General features: G+C 40.8%; 1 pseudogene; it reads right to left on the bottom strand.

The window, feature by feature from the left end:
* Positions 1 to 11,113: 11,113 nt before the first annotated feature.
* LOC113014311 (PHD finger protein 12-like) lies at positions 11,114 to 21,258 on the bottom strand (annotated as a pseudogene).
* Between the last annotated feature and the right edge of the window lie 1,874 nt (positions 21,259 to 23,132).

Raw genomic sequence — 23,132 nt, 5'->3', positions numbered from 1 at the left:
TTGCATTTCTAATCCTAGGACTTCAAAGGCTGTAAATGATTTTTGGTTATACTTTATACATGAATCAAAAACAAATGCAGGCATTCATCAGTTTGCCTTTGGATTCTATTTGTCAAACCTTTATGTAATTCATTCATTTGAAAATGTTCTCATTTTTGTATCATCACTTGGGCTCTGCTGTGCTACCATGCCAACAGAATCTGGTGATAATTCAGTGTCAATATTCGCATCAAGATGTTCCTTCCCAGCCACTCTGCTTTCATCTATTATCAGATGATAGCAGATGCTTATCTGATACCGTATCAGCATTTCCTGTAACACTCAAAGATGCCACCAAAGGTTTCCAGAACTACCTTGTCCCCTGCCTGTAGATGCTAAATATGCATGTACCTTTTTTTCCCCAATATATACATGTTGCCCACATAGACCGCGAAGGTCCTCCGAAGGATGCAGCCGGTGTTTTGGGACACAGCTTGCGTTTTCTTCGTTTACTTCGTCCACAGGTAAACGCAAAAACTGAGTTTTTGAAAATATCCACCCTGGCAGGAGTTTTTAAAAATCTCCGTTTTCAGTTACCAAAAACGCCGTTTACGTGTGGACGAAAGGCGCAAACGAATAGAAAAATCTGCGTTTTCAAAAATACCCGGGTACGTGTGGACGTAGCCTAAGTGCCAAACATTAGGCAGATGGCAGAGGTTGTGATACGGTTGTTGACAATCTTCTTGTCAATGCTCAACATGAATGTCTCAGCAGCAAAGCAGGAGGAACCTGAGAATTAAAAAAAATCAACAACAACAAGAAAAACTAATGAAAACCTTTAATAACAAGGGTTTGAATGTCTTACTGGCTGAACCTATATGGTTGTGTTAGTCAGTGTATTAGTGTGGAAGCAACAGAACATGAAACTAAACAAGCCAAGAGTATCACCTTCTTGCATGCTCAATGAGCCAGGTAAGTAAATCCCAAAAAGTTGATTCTGTTCATCAGCTTAGTCTATTCAATGTATACATCTGTCCCAAGTCATGTATATTTCGTATTTCTTCAACAACGGTTTGAATGGTAGATGTTGGCAGAAGATGCTGTCCCTGTGCTTTAATGTAAAACATACTGAAATTAGACCCATCCATACCAGGGTCTTCTGTATCTGATACACTGGCACCTTACTGTATGGTGGCACTTGTGGTTGGACTCTCTGAGTATCTTTGTTTGAACCACAAATCACGTTTTCTAAACGTTTGTGTTTTCTACACATATGGGAGGCAAATGTAGATTTTACAGAGAACACACTTTGGCATCCTCTCACTGGGCAACTCACATGCTGTTCACAACTAAAGCCTGCAGTTTTCTTTGTGTGCACTCAAATGGAGTCGAGTCAACTAGCGCCACCTGTGGCCAAGTGCCATAGTCTACAGCCAGGTTAACTTGTGACACACAGATCTGCACCACGTTTGAATTCCTGTTTCATGCACAGTGTATTTGTAACTTTCAATGTTGTCTGTTTGTGCATCTTGCAAATAAACCTTTGAACCTAATGAAATGAAATTATTTGTTTATTTTTGGCCTGCATCAGTGGGAAATGTCAAGTTATTTACATAAAGTTATAGAAATCAGCTCTCCCGTTGTTCATCATGATCTTAATAACTTTTTTCCATAACAAAGAAATAGGTCTTGAACAAATATATGACACATGAATATTTCACTAGTGTTGTAACGTCACATCCTGTTAGCTTTTCTCTGGAAATTATCATTTTATAATTCACAATGCCTCATAATGGTAATTCATCAACATGGCTGGAGAGAGTTGATTCAGTTAAAGGACTAGAGGTTACAGTCCCTGATAATGCATTGCTTTAGATGGAGAGACTCTTGAGGGATGGCTGTTATGAGGAAAAGCGGCCCAGAAACTTTGCCAGCAGCACGCATCGTTGTGTGCCTCAACTTTCGGTCTTTTACCCAGGCTAATCTGCCACTTTCCTTCCTTGGTTAGGTTTAGGGATTAGAGATCGATCTAGATTACCATTTTAAATTTGTGACACATCATTAGTTGTGGACTTTGGATTCATCAGGTGTTTCGGCCGTTATCACTAGACACCCTCATCCAAGGAGGCCCTGCCAGGGTTGATCAGGCCCTGGAGTGTGTCACCGGTTTATGTTAAAAATTTTCTCTTCTTCTTTCTTCTGTTTAGTTTCCTACATTTTCTTTCTATATGTTCACTGCAACTGAGAAAAAATAATACTTACCTCTTTAGTATTTACAGAGCCTAACTTCTTCAAAGGCATAGAAAAGGTGATAGAGAGAAGTAAGACAAAAGGGGACAAGATAGGAGAGAGAAGAGCCGGAAGGGGAGCACCCGGTCTGGCTTCCCACACCACCTTATATACAGTCTGTTTAAGTGTGATTAATTTAACAAACACTTGCAGCAGCATCTGCAGCAGTTACACAGTGATTAGTAATAAACAGAGCCAGTGTGATTGAGTCGAGAGAGTGAGTGGATTTAAGAAAGTGGGTGACTCAAGTGTGTCAGTTGGTTTGTTTTTGTTTTTTTTATTGTTGAGATGAGCTAGAATTTTTTTTGTTTGTTTGTTTTAAAGCTAATTTAATTTTCAAAACTTGCACATGATCTTCAATTTGTAGAAGATCTACTGACTATCACATAGCAGCTGGAGCAGTCTCAAATGGAGTTCAGTCCACTACTGCCACCTGTGGCCAAGTGCCATAACCCACTACTAGATTGACTCGTGACACATCTGCAGTAGAGGCTGAGAGGCTCCACTTACACCTGGAGCATTCAAACCTACCCACAAACATGTTGAAAGGCGCAATGTGGATTGTCAAGACTGAAACCAGTCATTAAGCAAAGACAACAGGGATCTTTTTTTCTGTTTATTTAGTATGCACAACATTTGTAGTCGCCTTCTGCACAGGGGAAGTCCACGCACACTGTGTACAGCCCTGTGTACAGTCCCAGCAACACTCCAGCACATCTTGGTTGGTTGTAGGACTAGCCTTACTCAGGGCAGATACACATAGAGACACAATCAGGTCCTCAGGTGTCTAGCCGAGAAAGCTGAGTGCAAGAGAAAATCCATTGATGCTCAACCAAGAGAAGTGTCAGTTTTCATCAGCATTTGTCCCGGAGGGGGACAAGCCGAGGACTAGCCCTTCCGCCCTGGACCTGGGCCCGCTGAAGGTCGCCAGGGATTGGCAGATGCGAGTGGACTTGGATCAGACGCTAATCTTTTCCACAGAGATCGTAACAACTACTCTGCGACCAGACCTCGTCCTTTGGGCTTACTAAAAACTTGCCACTGAGCTGAAATCTTTGGGAAATCTTTTTGTAGCCTAAGCCTGCTTTAAATTTCTCAATAACTTTATCCCTGACCTGTCTGGTGTCTAAATCCAATCGAGAATCTGTGGCCAGATCTGAAAACTGCTGTTCACAAACGCTGTCCATCTAATCTGACTGAGCTGGAGCTGTTTTACAAAGAAGAATGGGCAAAGATTTCAGTCTGTAGATGTGCAAAGCTGGTAGAGACAGACCCTAAAAGACTGGCAGCTGGAATTGCAGCAAAAGCTGGTTCTACAAAGTATTGACTCAGGGGGCTGAATAATTACGCACACCCCACTTTGCAGTTATTTATTTGTAAAAAATGTTTGGAATCATGTCTGATTTTCGTTCCACTTCTCACATGTGCACCACTTTGTGTTGGTCTTTCACGTGGAAGTCCAATAACATTGATTCATGTTTGTGGCTGTAATGTGACAAAATGTGGAAAAGTTCAAGGGGGCCGAATACTTTTGCAAGCCACTGTGTATAACAGTGATGTACTGTTAGTTGCTAATTGTGAGAGGGAAGGATTCTTTTTCAAACCATATTTTAAAAAATATAATAAATGTTCTTCCTAATATTATTATTCTTCCTGTTAATAATAATAATAATAAATAAATAAATAAATAAATAAAATAATAATTTTTTTACAAGTATATTAAATATAACAATAATAAATAAAATCACATCTCCATATTGACATGATATATACAAAGTAAGAAACAATTAAAGCCACAAAACCTATGTTGTTATCACAATAAACAAACGGGGATTTCTCTAAGCGTGTGGATCATAATCACTGATAGTCTGGTCTAATGTGCAGCTTTGTTTAGAATTGTGCAAAGCTTGTTTCTGAAACCTCAATACAATTCGTGCACAACTGCTTCAAATTATTTAGTGTTTCACGAAGCATTACTTTTCACTAGACTATCACTAGCCCTAAGTATTTTGATTGCTTAACTACAGACACTTCAAGTCTCTTATTATGATGTAAATTAAAGACACTTGGAGGTTAACAATGACTATTAAGTTGTAAAAGCTTTATTTGTAATGCGACGTAATCGTTGTGTCCGCCTTTGCTGTTGTTTGATTGGTTTGACGAGAACGTATCCGTGATCTGATTGGCTTTCAATGACACAACACAGTTCCGCAAATCTAGTCTGTTTGTGTTTTGACTGTTTTTTGCAGAGAGCTTCAGAGCACCACGAAGTGTATACACAAGGAGACTGTCAGCGTTCAGCTCCTCGGTTCGTAACTATAGCTGCTAGCTATAAAACATAATGCTTTATTGAAACATGACAAATGTATCTCCAGCTGTTGGGTTTTAACTCTATTCTTCTAACACTATGAGCAGAGATGGGCAGTAACGAGTAATCCGATTACCTTTTTCAAGTAATGAGTAAAGTAAGGGATTAGTATTGCAAAAACGGTAATTAGATTACTGTTACTTTCCCGTAGGAACGCTGCGTTACTGCGTTACTAAAACCATGATTGTTTACTGTATGTAGCTTTGTCTCTACCGCCACACAAGCTTTTGCCCTGTGTGATTATAACGGTTTTCGACTGGTCTTATTAGCCTTATTGCTTGGGAATGCTTCCAAAGACAAAAGAAGGATAACTGAATGTGGTTTACTAAGTGGCTAAATGCATAAAGACCCTGTGTCATTAGCTTATAGGGATGCTTCATTTCGCCAAGCCAGTTTTTGTTAGTGTCGAGGCACTGGTATTAGCATGTGTAGTATACATAGTTTGCAGTCTAAATAAATTGTCAGACCTAGAATGTATTTGTCTTACTAGGGGCATAGCAAACAGCTGCTTCAGTATTATCGTGGCATATAGCTGCCCCGGCTCTCTGGTTCAAATTCATGGTGGCAGCTGTATCCATTGGCCCCATGTCCAGCTCCTCAGATCCTGTTGGTGCTCAGAGGTTAGCTTTGAAATATAAATCCACAGCTGGAATTATATAATCACAGGATATAATTCTGTGGAATAATTCCACAGCTTGCTTAGGCTGTGTGGAAGAGTGTGTGTCCTATTGTTTTACCAGCTGATTTGGACTATCCACGGGAATTCATGGTAGGATCTATAAATGTTAGCTGTCTTATAAAGACCATGTTATACCTTTTGCCGAAGTGTACTAGGTATAAGACAACACCTTAAAATCCTCATACTTCTGTTCTGTAAGTTTACTGTCAGAACACTGTCAGATCTTACTGTCTGTGCTCTCCCACAAGCTCAGATTTTGCAACAACCCCATTTATACTCTGGGTTTTATTGGTGTTTTTATCTTAGATTCACTGATTACAGGTTTTTTAACTAATACGTCTGTGATGCTTGGTGTATTTACTTTAGTCGCACTGAATTTCTGCTTTCAGTGCTGGATTTTCCAACTACCCTTTTGAAAGAATTTGTTTTTTTTATTGTTATAAGCTGAAGCCTGTTTTAGTTTTCTGTGTGAGCAGAATGCGGTAATTTTGCAAAACATGCCATAAAACTAAGGCCACTAAAGGTAGCAGTACCAGGAGTTTATTCCACTGCAAAATTAAGACTGTTTTAAACTCCGCATGTCAGCGTCTCTCCACACACCACAAAAAAAAAGGTTTGAGGTCATCAATTTTTTTATATGTTGGAAGCACAAAAGAGCACCCTTTTAATTTCTAGTCTTGACCACAGAGAGAGACATACTGTGACAGTATTGTTGTTTGTGAGAAACCTCTTTGTGCAACTGATGGTTAAAAAAAATGGCTAAAATAAAACATTTCTATTCATTCAGATTTTTTGTAATATACATGGAACGGTCGATTTGAGTAGTAAACCAGTGCGATTTTAGGCACTATATGCTCACAAATAACATTTGTTTTCTGAGGTTATTTAAACATATTGCGATATATAGTGTATGGTGATGTAGCCAAAAAATATTGCGATATTAGATTCTCCTCATATCGCACAGCCCTACCTCCTGGTAGGACATGTGGAACACCTTACCTAGAAGGTGACAGCCTTAGCCTTTGTTGGTGATGACAGTTTCAAGACACCTCCTGTCTGGAGAAACTTGCATTGCTCAAGTGTGATTTTGGCTCATTCTTCCATACAAACAGTCTTCAAATTCCAAAGGTTCCTTGGGCCCCGTCTATGAACTCTCAGCTTCTTTCCATAGATTTGGATTCAGATTCAGGTCTGGGCATTCTAGCAGCTTTATTTCTTTCTCTGAAACCAATTGAGAGTTTCCTTGACTGTGTGTTTGGGATCATTGTCTTTCTTAAACTTTCACCCTTATTTTATCTTTATCATCCTGGTAAATGGCTGCAGAATTTTATCAAGAATGTCTTGGCACATTTTTCCATTCATCCTTACTTCAGTTATATGAATCGTGCCAGTGATATATGCTTAAAAACAGCTGCACCTCCCTTTTTTCATGTGTTCAAAACTTGAAAAACGATGTGTTTTCACATTATCACACTAATTTATGAACAACTATAGTTTGATTTCTTTGCATGTATGGATTGGATGGGTTGTTAACAACATCTTGTAAGAATTTCATGTCAATAGCACCTTTGAAATTGGTGACGGGTTCGATACTTATTTTACCCGCTGTATGTCCAGGTACTAGTTTACCATTAACTTGTTGTAGTATATGAGCTGGTATACTTACTATATCAATTCATATACTACTTCCTCTCTGTGTTAAGTCCCAGGGATGCATGTCTACATTAGCCCAGGTGGTCTTAGAAACTTGCAGTGTCATTTGTTCATCAATAGGGGTTCTCTGCAGTCAATACTGCTTTGAAAAGATCTTGGAGGGTGTGGTATGCCTTTATCTCCTTGAATCATAAGCTGACAGTAAAAAGTGGTTCTTGTCTATATGACAATTCAAGTTTGAATTTAGCAGAAAAATAGCTTGGTTGGTGTTGTTGCCTAACAACAAGAATGTTTATAGTTTAAGCCATGTAATTTCCCTCCACCATAATGTGTAAAATAATGTATAAAAATAATGATCATGATTAAAAAGCTTTAATCTTGAAAATAAAATGGTTTGGTACTGAATGAGTGGCGCAATGATCATCAACTTTTAAACTATTTATAACACCTGCATGAAATGTAATGCATAAATAATACAACAAAATGCTGTGCTCAGTTCCAAACCAAATGCAACAGGAAACAGGAAAAACACTGTTGATGTTGTTGTTTTTTTGTTTTTGATCCTAATAAAGTATAGTTTTAGAAAACACTCATTTCTGTTTGCGGAAATTTCAATTGGCTGTCGCAGCCATCAGTCTACTGTTCACCCAAATATTGTAGACATTTAAAAGCGTCCTGTTAAACCTCTCGGCAGGATTACCTTGAGGATGATATGGGAATGTTCTCGAGTGTCCAGTACCTGATTTCTCCCTCAGTGTCTTGAAAAGTTCATTTTCAAACTCGCGCTGTCGTGACTCGTGATGGAGTCGTGCTGGGTACCCAAAGCGCGGAATCAACTCTCCAAAGATTCGCTCAGCTGCTGTCTTCCCAGACTTGTTTTTGGTGGGGTACGTCTGGGCAAACCTGGTGAAGTGGTCCACAACGACAAGAATGTATTCATATCGCCCCCGGCTGGGCTCCAGGTGGAGATAGTCGATGCAGACCAGGTCCATAGGCGAGGTGGATGTGATGGTGCCCATTGGAGCACATACTTGGGTTGTTGGTTTCTTGCTAATGATACATCGGCACTTCCTGGTAACATAGCTTTCTATGTCCTGTTTCATGTACGGCCAGTAGAACCTCTCTCTCACCAGTGCCAGTACTCTCTCTGTGCCGATATGTCCCATGTTGTCATGCAGGTGCTTTAACACCGTCTCTTTGTACTTGGCAGGGAGGATTAGTTGTTGCCTTTCACCTGTCTGTCTATACATCAGTCCGTTTTTGAAATGTAATTTGTTCCACTCCTGCAACATTTTCCTCGTTGTTTTAGTCACTGTGTTTCTGATGTCATTTGTTAAGACTGTGCTTGAGCTAGCTCATCTTGGTCAATTGCAGGAAAAACTGGATGTGGCTCCTGCATTTTCAGCTAGAGTTAGGGCAGCAATCCATGCAACATCACTTTCTCGAGCTGCTCTAGCCTCACCCCAGGCTGCTTGGACCACCTCAGGTGGTAACTCTTCAGTGCACTCACCCGCATACATGTCAATGTTAAGGGGCAGACGGGACAATGTGTCAGCATCAACAAGAACTTTTCCCCATTAACTGCATAAATCTTTGGCACTTTCCCATAGTCAGTTAACTCTATGAGCTCTGCTATCGGACGAACATTGACATCTGGAATGTATTTATTTTTCCAAGCTCGGTCTATCAAGCTAACCTGAGCCCCTGTATCTACAAGAGCGGCCACAGTTAACCCATTAAGAAGGCATTTTGTTGTTGCTTTTTTTCCTATTAGTCTTACTATTGGCTCTCTGTTGCTTACAGCGGTTTTTAGTGGCTCATTTTTGCTCTTCTTGGATTTCTGTCTCTTGAGTTTAGCTTGGTGCACTTTTGTGTTGTCACATGATTCAGTCTCTGTGTCAAGGTGGGACTCAGATGTTGTCCCGGTCACAGCTGGTCCCTACGCAGCAGCAGGCCCTGGACTGGTGAAGTTTCTCTTTGCCTTGCTTCTGCCATATTGGAGAGGAGGACCTATGACCTCGCTATGCTGTCTCACTGAGCAATGCGCCACCCGGAGGCCGGGGGGTGCAAATATCTCTTACACATAGTTCACTTCGGTGACAAATCTCTCTTTTATGTTTTAACAAGTACTACTTCTGATGGGATCACACATTAGTGTGTCACATTAGCTTTATTTTTGACACTCTGTGTATACCAAGATTGTATACACAGAGTTTGTAATTGCAGAGAAATACTGAATTAATTTTGGGCATTTCATTTTCGAGCAGGAAGCTCAGAAAACCCTTTGGGGTTTAACAGGTTAAAAGAAAAGCAAAATCCACATTTCATTTTCAGTTTATACTGTAAATATTCCCGTTTGTAAATGAAAATGCAGATACTGCTGATTTTGTGAACACCCTAATATTCTTTTTCTTCATTTTCAGTAAAGAAAAAAATATGAAAAAATTGTTCATGTTTTCATTTGGGATTGAATATGCACGGCTCCCAGTGCCTTTGTATATATGGAAATAAATGCTATTAAGAACATGGAACTTTTCCTCTGTTGTTTTAAACACACTGCTATTACTTTGCACATAACTGTACCAAAGACAAAACTGAAGGCAGAGAGACCAACAAACAAACGGACAGTTGCTGCAGTAAAGGTCCGACCGAGCATCTACACCTCAGTCAGTCACAGACTGCCAAAGATTTTCATCAAAGATGTAAAAATGATCATTTTATTTAAAATCATATCAGGGTGTCCAGTTATTTTCGAGCCTCTGAAAATGGCCTAAACAGTTAATGCACCAACTTTGTGAAAGCCCTAATGTGTGACACCTTAATAACTGTATTTGCATCTGTTGCTGCTTCCTGTATTTTTGAATTAAACAACCATGAGGTACAGAAATTAAAACAAAACACATCTCTGTTTATTTCTGTTCCAACCCACGGTCTGCTTTTCATGGAGCACGCCATCACTTTGTCCATTTTTACTTATTTTTCTTTTGTCACGAAACAAGCCGAGCCCACCAGCATTCTGAATGACAGTATGATGACCAGGTCCGCGTCGACCTCATTGATAAATGTGCTCTGCCCAATCATAGGCATTGGTTGCTACCGACAACAAGAAATAAAGCAGGGCTGAACCATTTTCTAATAGGGGAGGGAGGGTAACGCTATGCAATATATTCATTTTTTAGAATTTATATTCAACGTTCATTGCAGCTAGGCTCAAAGTGTTAATGCTAGCTTATTTTAATAAACAACATGTCATATGCAAACAACTAGGGTGTGGCAAAGATTATTTTAGGGTGGCACATGCCCACCCAATGCCACCCCTGTAGATCCACCCATATCAGTGCTGAACTTGCTGTCTCAGAAAGTGAAAACCAAACAAGAGCTCAAAGTGGACCTAAAACAAGGCTGAAAATAACAGGCATAAACACTGAGTTTGTTCTTAGAAAATCTTTCTGTATTTACAGGTTTGAACAGACAAGCAGCTACAGATAAAGAGTGCTTATATATACAGCAGCACAAGATGTTAAAATGAGTGCTAAAACTATACGGTATTTACAGATGGACTACAGCGGAAAGTACAGACTAAGAACAAGTTTTATCACAAAACGTCTGGTACTCTACACAGTATCACAAATTCAATGAGCTGTACAGTTAAAAACCAAAAAATGGCAAATCTACATGAAATCCAATGTTTCTCCAATCGAGAGGCACTGAATTAAAATGTATTTACATTATATATACATGTTATAGTGTATAAGCATGTATGTTTTCATACATATATAGCTACCTGTGGTGCAAAAGCAGCAAAAGAAATTAGAATGTATGGAATTGAATACTACAAAGGAAAAAAACAAAAAATGTTTGTGCTAAATGGGCTGACTGACAAAAAGGTTACACCATACATAACTAATATACTGGCAAAAACAAAGATTGAGCGCAAGGAAGTAATGTTTGCTCAAAGTCCTAACGGTCCTGACGGTTACGTCAGTCATTTAAAAGAAAGAAGAAAAAAAAGAGATTGTCAATAATACTTCAAGTTCATGCAAAGATATAAACCATTAAAACAACAACAAAAAAATAACTTTTCCCTGTTGACCAACCAGCTGTGCAGCTTTCCCTTCATCATGACACAGAAGGGGCAAAATAAGAGGGAGGGCGGGGCTTCCTGTGCGGATTATGGAACAGAGTTAGAACGCAGTAGGTACAGTCTCAGAGTCAGCCTCATCCTGGTTGGAAAAGCTGCTCGTTGTGGCAGTGCTGGGTGGTGGTGGTGTGGAGGTGTTAGCGGTGGTGGTGAGGGTGGTGCTGATGACACTGCTGCTGCTGCTGGTGTTGGTGCTTGTGCAACTGGCAGCAGGTGTAGTGGCCTGCTCCTCTTTGGGCTGCTTACTGGCAAACTCAGTGATGCTAAAGACAAATTGGAGGCAGCCCAGTTTGATGTAGCTGCCATGGTGGAGCAGGGCCGTGCCCTCCCAGCCCGCCCCGCTGCCTCCAATTAGACTGGAGCTACTCGCTTTGCAGCTACAAGACGGCTCAGCACCACCCTGACGTTGGCTACTCATCACTCCTCCTACTGGCAACAACCCCACCATGGAGTTGGCTCCCTCGTCCTCTTCCCGTTTCTTACTGCGACCTACGCAAAGAAGAAATGCAGCAGGTCTGAGAAAGACGTCTGTACAGACTAGTGTCACAGTAAACTCCATTAATGTGGAGACAATGCAACCATAAAAAGATTTCACTGATTACATTTTATCCACAAAATAAAAATGAACACTTTGTTTTGAAAATGAGACTAAAATCATGTGGAAAGCTGAACTCTGGCCAACATGTTTTACACTCATCATCTATAAACAGTTTCAGAGAAATTTGATTTAATGCTGTTTCACACTGCAGCTCTTTACTAATCAAACATCTGTCCAAATGATCTTTAATAACAGATTAAGACTGGAAGCTTTATGTGATACAGCAACATTCAGATTTTACATAACGTGGTCTGCCACAGAACAAGTATATCTGACTGCTCATTTTAGCACTTTATTTATTTACCTTTCTCATTGCTACAATGCCACATGCACCAAGTTTACCACTGTACTGTACGTTTACTACATCCTTACTTTTACTTTGAAATTGCAACTGATAATAACAAGCCAGCCCGTTCTTTCCCATTTGGTGTTTTCTCTACCAGCAGGCTCGCTGGCTAGATCGCCATTATGGATGGAGATGAACTCCAACACCAAACTTGTTTTTTTCCTGCACTTCAAGCTGGTACTCTAACCAGAACCTACAACAGACGGAGAACTGGTTCGTGTGCAGTTCTCCAACAATGAGAATACAATGAGCTCACTGGGACTCAGAGCAGAACAAGAGCCAGCAGCTGCAGTCCAAGAACATGGGCTGACTGAAGACAGCTAATGATGATGTTCACTTATTTATTTTAGTTTTATATTAAGCTAATATTATTCACTTAAAAATAAGCACGTATAGCTCAGCACATCTCATAGGCTACTGTAAGGTATGAATTACAGCAAGAAGGTGATAAGTTTTCTTGTCATTGGTTCACTGCACTGCATAAACTAATTACATGTACCCATTAAGAATGACAAATGTGACCTTGACCACAATTTGGATGAAGAACACTAAAAGCTGTCCAATACTGCAGGAGCAGTGTCAGCGTAACAAACAGGACACTGACATTAAGCACATGGGGGGCTACACTTCTATTCAGTATTAGAGTATAAATTAAAGTATTCCTTTAATTTACAGAAGCAATGATGTTATGATTTCTTCACAAATAAAATTTTAACTATTTTAACCAGGACACATACAGATGAGAGGCTAAGTGGATGAAGATGGATGGATATTCATAAAAGGTTTATACAAAATCTATGAGTGACGACCTCATCAGCAGTCCAAGTCAAACTGGGCACACAGACCTGGGTTCCTTCAAGCCAATCCAAACAGATGACGGAGATGTACTTACGAATGATTCCTTGGACTTTGGCTACCAGGCCACCGGGTGGACATGGTGAGGTCTTCTCAGAGAAATCGCATGAGTACAGGACATTATCCACTGTGGTGCCATGCTCGCTATAGTTCAGAAGCTCATAATGCTTGGTGTTCTGAAGGACGACAAACACACACACACACACACACACACACACACACACACACACAATTTACATCTTGGTCACTAACAACCACAGGAGTGCTCTGCAGAGTGATGTAGTTTAAAGGCCTCACCTCATCATAGAAAATACAGGCATGTTTCCCCGATACGTAGTTGCAGTGACCATAGTTTGTAAGGCACACATCCATGTCAGAGCCTTAAAGAAACAGTTAAAGACTTACACACCCTTTCCCACAACACAAAGAATACAGATTTGCAACATGGATTTTTTTCTGCAATATTGACGTGTCAAAATGTATTTTAATGACCTGCACTCCAATGTGACATATTGTGTTTTTGTTCAGTAGTTTTTATTCCACATGGTCCTGTTGTGACCCTCACAGGTCTAAGAACTTACTTTCACAGACAACTATCACTCAACCTGACTAATGATGCAGAGACTGGGAGCTAGTACAGGCTCAGTATATTATTATATTATACTCTGTTGTGTACTGCTGCATGTCGTGCAGAAGTACAGTCATGGTTAAAAGGATACCTTCTGTCAAGGTTTACATATTAGGACAAAATAAAAATTATCTTGTTTTTAGCAGGTCTTGAAATTAAATCTTGATATATAACCTCAGATGAACTATAAAATATGACATTACACTGTCATGTATTTGACAAAACTAAGCCAAAATGCAGAATTAGTGGATGAAGCACTAAGCAAACCCTTGTTGCTTCCATAGAAATAAAGATGGCAAGTAGCAGGTACATACTGCTAATCAAACACAACTGATTAACTGATTATCAGCACGAGTGACCACCTCTATAAACTCAGAAGCATTCTGGTGTCTGTCGACATAATGCCAAAGAGGAAAGATGTCTTAAAGAATAAATGAGTGCTGCATGTCAGTATCTGAAGTTGCATGAAGCCAGTCCCAAACATGCTCATAATTCTACCATGAGAAAGATTATTCATTATTCAAGTGGAAAACATGCAAGACAGCTGCAAAATATTCCCAGGAGTTAAAGTCCAAAAACTGCCACCAAGGCTCAGGCAGTGCAATGACTCCAAGCACGTCAGCAAATCTGTCTGGTGGTTCTGCAAGCTGATGAACGATGGGGTGTTGTTAGTTTTTCCACACACTGCTTCTGCTTCACTTCCCATTTTTATATCTGTAGGAGTGATTAGACACCAAACCAGGGGCCGTGGTACACCTGCTGTGTTGGCAGCTTTGTATGTCACCAGTAAGACCATCACACAGCTATATCCATTCATGCTAGCTGTTACGGTGCATGTACGTGCTGCAGTATTCTTCTGAACAATAGGTGTTGCCCGTCCTCCAAATCAGCGATGATATAGAAGGAGAAGAAGTCAAAGTTGGAAGCCGAGGAATTTTAAAGTTTTTGCAAAGTTTCAACATCTCCCTCTGTGAAACCTGTGAACCTCTAAACTTCTGTACTGATATGATGTTAGGATGCCATTAAAAACAGACTTTAACCCAGCTGCAGCAGCAATGCAACAACACACCAGATTATAAAAATGCAGAAGTGCATGACCAGCAGCGATGACAGCTTACAACATGTAACATCAACTTTGCTGTACGGTGACATTTGCCAGGCACCACACAGCAGGTATGATGGGGCCCTACCTATGTTCTACTTCGGTCTTACTAAACTTTAGTCACAAGGCAAGAATATAACCTAAATCAAACATGAATGACTTGAGTTTGGTGAACTGGTATAATTTCAAAAAACTACGTGAGACCAGCTTTAATGCTGTTCTCCTACGTGAACCTTTCCCACATCACAGGTGAAACCTAAGAGTGGCTCAGAGCCAGGGCACAGAATGCAGCAGGGTCAAAGTCACAGCGACTGAATGTCCTACCTGATCCTACGTGTAACGTCCTATAGCACATGCTGACAGCTGCTCCTCTTCCTGTCAGAGGGTAAAAGACCGCTCTGGCTTGCACCTTTTTCTGACCTGGAAGGAGGAGCGTGTAGGTTTTAATAATTAGAACAAAACAGCAATCAAACAGCAGAAAAACTGACTTCTTGACAAGTAAACAGACTAAACTGTAGTGCAAAGGTGTCTTACTGTTTGGGTGGGGTGCTGAGGTTTTTGGGGTAGTGCTGGTGGTGGGGGGAGGGTGGGTGCTGGGCACTTTGGGAGCAAAGAGCTGCTGGATCCTCTGATAGGCCAAGAGCTTGATGATCTCTGTATCCAGTTTGTCCAGCTCGATCCATGCACACACACAAACACACACAACCGCTAAAAGCTAATTACATCTTTGTGTGCTTCATAGCAGAACACAGCAATACGAAGGCTCTTAAACTGTCACATGTGGCCACAGAGTGACAAACTCACCCCCATCCTCCTCTTTTCCATCCTTCATGCAGCTGGACAGGTTGGTGATGGAGGGCAGTGTGTTGGGCAGCAGTGAGTCCGTCAGTGCAGGAGCAGCCTTTATGTCTGAGGGACAGGAGAGGAAAAAAGAGACAAACTGACATTGAATATGACGGCCCAGCTGTGTAAGTGTTTCAGTGTCTAAAAAGTCACTCCAACCGGTTGATGCACAAAGTGATACACTTGCAAAAATTCTACAAAAAGACTTCATTTAACACACTTCAAAGAGTCACGAGAACTTGTTGCAACATTATTTCATCTCCTTTAACTATCATGTGTTTGGGTTTTTGGGAGTCAAGGATCCCAATAAAAATCAACAGCACATCTTACTGCTGTGTCTACTGCATGAAGAGTTACAGCAAACTGACAGAAGCACTGATATCAGAAGTAATTTCTGACCACACCAATGTCCACTTTTTTCCCAGTTAATGCCAGTCGTTTATCTGGACCTCTCTCCTATCACATCGAAAATGAATCAAAACTCAGAACCTCCGATCGATACGGTCTTGCCCATGTCAGTTATTTTGGTTTGTAAAATCTGTCAATAGTCCGCCCATGATTTACTGTCCCCTTTGAGACAGACATGTATGTTGTCACCTGACACTGCTCTGTCCAGTCTGTGGCAAGTAAACGTAAAGAGATGTCAGATACCAAGTCAGCTTCCCACCTGAGCAGTCTGTACCAAATAAAAATGCTGTTTTTTGTCTTACTCTTAGTAAACTAAATAAATAATTCACTGACCAAACACCATCCACTCTGATAATTTGCATCTGCTGGTGAAAGAAACTGATCTGACATCAGTGTTAAGTTAACAAGCTCTACGTGACAAGCTCTAAAGAGTCATGCATTAAATGAAACAGCAGGAGTATTTCTTGTAATCAAATTACTCGATGAATAGTTGCAGCCCTGGCTAGTACTACAGGCAGAAAGAACAAGCCTGTATGATGACTTTAGAATTACAAGTTTAGTTTACTTTAATTACTGTTAAACTACAGTGTTATGTTTTTACTTGTACTTAAATTTCCAGAGAAAACACTAAAGGCTGTTTTTGTGCTTAGATTTAACTCGTGCTGTGTCACTAATATTGCACTGTAATACTACTGTATCCCAGAAATTTACTAGTCAGTACTAATACAATAGAATTATGCAATTCTCAATACCAAAACAAAATGATCATCCCATGTACATAAAGGCTGCCAACCGACACACACTGCATAAAACCCCCACAACACCTCCTCCAAGTGGTGAGCACATGGGGGGTGGGCCTATGTCATCTCTTTAGCCTGTACACAGCCAGACTGCATGGGCTAAAACACAGTCTCTGGTTAGACTTCCTTGAGCTCTTCCCCAGGCCTGGCTCCAGGGTGGGGCCCTCGTAATCACTATAGCTACTGTACATTATCTCTTACACTTTAAAGTATTATTAGAGTAAATTATTATTATTATCATTATTATTACTATTAGCTGTATAAAGTGATACATTAAGACTGCAGCTTTGACATTTCTGATGTGTACCTGGAGTAGGTGCTGATGCAAACTTTACTGTGTCGTGCTCCTGGCTGCCTCTAGATGGTGCATCTGTGAAGGAACTGCTGGTGATTGAGAAGGAGGGCTTTTCATCGGTGCTCACACACTCCTCCTGGGGCTCTGTCTGGCTCCTGTGGTTCTGTTGGCCAATGTGGGGCCATATCGTGGGGGCAGTGGGGCAGTTCTGTTGGGCACATGCATTTACAGTGCTCTCGGGTTCCTTCTTAACCGTTTCTGTTCCTATGTGGTTCACCAGTCCAGAGGCAGAAGCTGATGGCGTCTTCCCAGCCTTCAGTCTGTTCTGTAGCTCAGCCTGTCTGCAGGAATCTGACGCACTGTTACAGTCTACAGGTCCATTGGCTCTGGGAGGCTGAACCAATTCCAGAGGTCCATTAGATTTCCTACAGTTCTGACATGGTGTCACGGTGCATTTGCAAAGAACTAGCCCTGATGGGCTGTCCTTGGAAAGAGAGGCCCCCTGGGAGTCACTGGGTGTACTGCAAGCTTTAGAGCAGGGGTCAGGGGAAGAAGTCCTTTCTAATGAGGCCTGAGTTTTCATGTCCTCTGATGTTCCACTTGATTGTGTATTTGCTTTCTGCTCAAAGTGCCACTCTGTTGATGAGGCCTTCTGTTTGATGGATAGGTGTTGCATGATACTACACTGGAGAGCGATGACATCCTGAATCCAGCTGAAACTGAGTGGGGTTTCTCTCCATAGCAGCCGCTATTAGGAGCTGAAAGAGTCTCTTGAGGAGTCGCAAGGTCGGAGCAGAAACTGTAGAACTCTGAACTTCATCCTCAGGCTCTGCTGCCTCCTCCTCTCCATCGTTCGGCTCCTCTGAGGGGGTTGGGGTGGATGAAGTGTTGGAATTTGGAGTCCCAGGTCGGCTGTTAGGCCTGCTGCTGGTTCTGCGGTCCAATAGTCGTACCTGGGCCACTCGTAGCCCAGGGCCTGCAGCTCCGGCCCCCGGAGGAAGACCGTCAAGCTGCAGCCGGCCAGCGTTGAGCAGCAGCTCCACAGATGGAGAGGCAGAGCGCTTGGAGGAGGATTTCTCTGGCAGGTCGTTGGTCTGTTCAGACTTCTGTTCTGTACATAGACACACAAAAAAACCCAAACACTGATTTAAAAGCCATCTCTTGACCCTGCTGTCCTACCTAGTTAGAGGCGAATCGCCAACCTTCCTTTTATCTCAAAAATTCTTGAAAAAATAATTTTTAAAAAGCTAACAGATAATTTTCAGAGGAATGGCTTATTTGAACAGTTTCAGTCAGATTTCAGAGCTCACAGCACAGAAACAGCTTTAGTGAAGGTTACACATCATCTTCTCATGGCCTCAGTGCAACGTTCAATACTTTTGACCATAATATTTTATTAAAGCAATTAGAGCATCCTGTAGGTATTGATTTCTGCAGTGGTTTGTATCATATTTATCTAAGGTTAATTATGGATGTGCTAGGACCAATTCTGTTTACAATTTAAGTGCAGTATCATCAGAAGGCATAGCATACATTTTCACTGCTATGCAGAGGACACCCAACTTTATTTATCCATGAAGCCAGATAACACACACCAATTAGTTAAACTGCAGGAATGTCTTAAAGACATAAAGACCTGGATGGCCGCTAATTTTCTGCTTCTAAATTCAGATCAAACTGAGGTTATTGTACTCGGCCCTGAAAATCTTGGAAATATGGTATCTAACCAGATTCTTACTCTGGATGGCATTACCTTGGCCTCCAGTAACACTGTGAGGAACCCTGGAGTCATTATTGACCAGGACATGTCCTTCAACGCACATATTAAACAAATATCTAGAACTGATTTCTTCCAATTCCAATCTTTGTGTAATATCTCTGAAATAAGAAATATCCTGTCTCAGAGTGACGCTGAAAAACTACTTCATGCATTTATTACTTCTAGGCTGGACTAGATGTTTTCTAGTATTTTGGGACATCATTTTAGAGACAGAACATTACTTTTTACTTACCACATTGTTCATTCTCGCCAATGTCTGAGATGCAGCAGACGATAATTTACACTTTGCACTGTCTTCATGGATTATTGGTTCATTTTACGCAGATTACATAATAAAGTCAGTCTTGTATTCCTTGCAGTCATATCAAACACACAGGCCAGCACCAAGAAATAAAGAAAAGTGCAAGACGCACTGAAAACGCTGACCTGTGTATCTCAATAATAAAAAAAACTATATACATATGTACAGAAATAACTCCTCAGACTAGCCGCATCATGATGGTCTCTGTGTAAGATGGAGAGATGTTTCCAGCCTTTCCAGACACAGCGCAGACATGAGGAGTTAGAAAGTTTGCTCCAAAGCACGAGGAAACATCCATATGTAACATCCATATGTAACATCCATATGTAACATCCATGTGTAACATCCATATGTAACATCCATATGCCATATGTCCAGGAAAGGCTTCATTGCTGATCACAGCCGGAGACGTTTCCTTGGTGGAGTGGGGCTGCTGCTGCTGCTCTCCTCCTCTGCAGGCTTCCTCTTTGCACCCTGTGTAAACCTCTTCAGAAACTGGCAGAGCACCGACATGATTACTCTGCCATCAGAGGTGTAGTCTGTAACTCTCCATCGATTTGTCATTTCCCTTTCCTCTGTGCAATACACAGTGGAAATGACTCTGGTGATGGTGTCGCCGTCGACATCCAGGGTGCAGACGCAGTTCCTCTGATCTGCCTTCAGGACAGAAAGATCTGCCTTCTCTGGAAGCAGAGGTGTGAGGAACCGTGAATGGAGGTGGGACCCTGCAGGCGGCACCATTAAACCAGCTGGTGAGTTGGTAGGAGGAGATGGAGTGGTGTTCTCCAACTGGCTCTCTGGCACATGAGTGAAAGGTGTCGTCAGCAGCAGTTTGTTAAAGAATCCCCTGAAGGCAATATAAGGAAACGCCTTCGTCCCCGTAACCAGGTTATGGTTTAACGAGAGGACTAGATTTTTCATAGAGTCCACATGGCTGGGGCTCAAAGGACGGTTCCTCAGGTTAGAGATGAACATCTGGCATACGCTGACAGGACTCACCAGCTCAGCTACGAGAAAACAAAAAGATCATCTGTGTTAATCGTGACATAATGAGACAAATTACGGATTTAAATGTCAAAACATGGCTTTATATCATCATATGCTATTTCTACACACAGGCAATGAGAGGCCCGCAGCAGCACTCTTTATGAAAGCCTTAAGATTGGTAGAAGGTGAGAAAAATGGTTTTGCACTGTAAATGACTAAATTTCATGTTTTAAACCAAAGATCACAGCACCAAACTCTGCTTGTTAGCATGTTTAAACAGTAAAAATGTCCTGCTGATAGAATTCATTTGCAAATTCACATTTTAGCTGCATGTAAATTAAAAATGTACAGCTCATAGTAAAGAATAACTTTGTGTGTTCTTGGTGACTGTGAACAACATTTCATGATAAATGAATGTCATCCATAATATTTGTGAATTATGGACACATTGTCAGTAAGGCTGCATAGAGTTTCAGTGATGTTTAATAATGAATTCATGTTCAGCACTTATTCTTATTTTATTTAAGCATCAGTCTGTTGGAAATAAAACAGCTAAAGTCAGGTGAGAAACCTCCAACCTGCTTATTGCATGCACACAGTTTCAATTTCTCACCGAGCACATAACATACATCTGGACACCTGTACAGACACGGCAATACACAATGCACTCACATAAATATGATATACTTAATTCAGCATCAGTAGCTATAACTGATTTTGCACATAATGCGTGCAAGATCAAATTTTGGCCACATCTCCGAGGACTCCCTAACCTCCCTCAAAATTTCCCAGCTTTATAAACGCAACGAGTGCCTCTGTGAACTCTCACAGCTCCATCATGCTTCTATACAGATTCGTAATTTATTAACTTTATCGTCTAATTCAGGGCCAGTTGCTAAAACATGTAAACTCAAACCCTCCACATACAAAAACAGGACTCCAGGATGACCGCACTGACGTCAGACGTCAGCCAAAATTGCCCAAAATTGAAGTTTCTAAAGTTTGACATATTTCACCTGAAATGTTCACACTCATGAAATCTTCCTCACTTTAAAGTAATAAAAGGCCAGTCTAAGGTGTATTTGTTTGCTTAAATATTCTATTATACTTATTAGCTCACTAAGCTTTACCATAGAGCTCATCCAGAATACGGGTGACACCAATGGAGAGCAGGTACTGCTCACGCTGTACTCCGCCGGAGCTCATTTTTGGGGTGTTTGAATCCTCGTTTCAAGCACTAGTTTTAAAACTTTGGAAACAAACAGGTTTTCACAGCGCTATTAAACAAACCTCCTGCTCGCACTCTCATGTGAAAACCAAATTCGAACGTTGGTTTCTGCTTTTATACCTGCCGCGCTACACGTCATCCTCGTCACCTTGACTCCCAGGGTCACGCAGGCGACGCGGAGTGATTCAGAATAAGTTTCCTATAATTATCAGATTTTTAAAAATAAGAATTCTCATTTAGTTTCGCAGTTTCTAATCATAAGTATTTTAATTATTGAATTATTGTAATATGTAATGTGTTTTTTGATCATGAATTCGTCTCTTTATAAACAACAAGTAGGCCTACAGTGATTTATGCGCAATTTTTGAGGACTCTGACTTTAAACTATTTTACAAACGCGAATTTGAAACTTGAATAAATAGCGATCCCTTGAGCTTTTACAATAGCCTATGAATGTTAGTATTTAAGCTCAATAAGCTGCTGCATTTATAACATTTGTATTGGAAATTTATCTCCGTAAGCACAAAAATAAATCCATAATAAAAGAAATTTTACCGTTGAAGGAACTTCAGTGTTGATCGTAGGTCCACATGGTAATGCATGTAAAAGTAGTAGTAACTGTTGTGTGCCCACCTTATTACTGAATTAGGCAGAGCACGCTGAATTAAATCAGGACATAAAGCACGGTCTTTCTCTTGCTTTATTGAATGCTGTCGATCTGACAACTAGCCATGTAACGGGGCCTCCTTCGGACCACCACATCCAGTTTAAAAGTCATCACATTAAGACAGCCATATATCAGTACCTACATGACATCCCCCTTTCCCTTAGATTAAAATTTTTAAGACTAAAGTTTGAATGTCATTTTTTTTCTTTAACATTGAACATTCTTTCTTGTCTTACTTTCGAACAATTATATTATCTAACTGCCTCACCACACACTGTAAAAAAAATTCAGTAAAAATACAGTACAATCTACTGTATACACGTGAAGGAATTTTCCGTATTAGTCATTTACAGGTATTTTTCTGTATTTCTCAATTACTGCAATGCATTGTGGGAAAAAGAACCTGAAAAGGAGGGAAAAGTAAGCGCAAGAGCAGCCATTAGGCTTCTTTCAGGCTTCATCTGGATTTTGGACTCTGAAGTTGGAGAAACTGCCTTCAAATTTCTGTGGTAAGTATTAAAACTCATGTTTCCTTTTATTAAAATATTTTTTTATTCAGAAAGAATTGTTAATTCTTTCTAAATTGTTAATTAATGCCACGATCGCAAAAGAATTGCGATCGTGGCTCAAGAGTTGGGTGTTCGTCTTGTAATCGGAAGGTTGCCGGTTCGAGCCCCGGCTCGGACAGTCTCGGTCGTTGTGTTCTTGGGCAAGACGCTTCACCTACTGGTGATGGCCAGAGGGGCCGATGGCGCAATATGGCAGCCTCGCTTCTGTCAGTCTGCCCCAGGGCAGCTGTGGCTGCAACTGTAGCTGCCTCCACCAGTGTGTGATTGTGAGAGTGAATGAATAGTGGTATTGTAAAGCGCTTTGAGGGGTCCCGAAAAGCGCTATATAAATGCAGTCCGTTATTATTATTGATTTATTTGTTAACTGGTTTCGGCTGTCTCCAGACAAGTCAGGAATATTTTGCTGACTCAGTTTTTAAAATAATTGTTATTTAGGTTTAACAAAAGAAGCTTCCCATTTTAGTTCATGTTAAAATAATTTTTACTGTGATACCACCAGTTTTGCCCTTCAGTGGCTGAACCAGTTTTCATAAATATTATAGTTAGCTGTCTGTGTCTCTCTGGGTATTACACAGCTGTGATGTGGATAACTGGATAACTGGGAAAGTGAGAACTT

Source organism: Astatotilapia calliptera, chromosome 22 (genome assembly GCF_900246225.1).
Source record: "Astatotilapia calliptera chromosome 22, fAstCal1.2, whole genome shotgun sequence".
NCBI classification, from domain to species: Eukaryota; Metazoa; Chordata; class Actinopteri; order Cichliformes; family Cichlidae; genus Astatotilapia; species Astatotilapia calliptera.
This window is presented reverse-complemented; position numbering and strand designations above follow the sequence as displayed.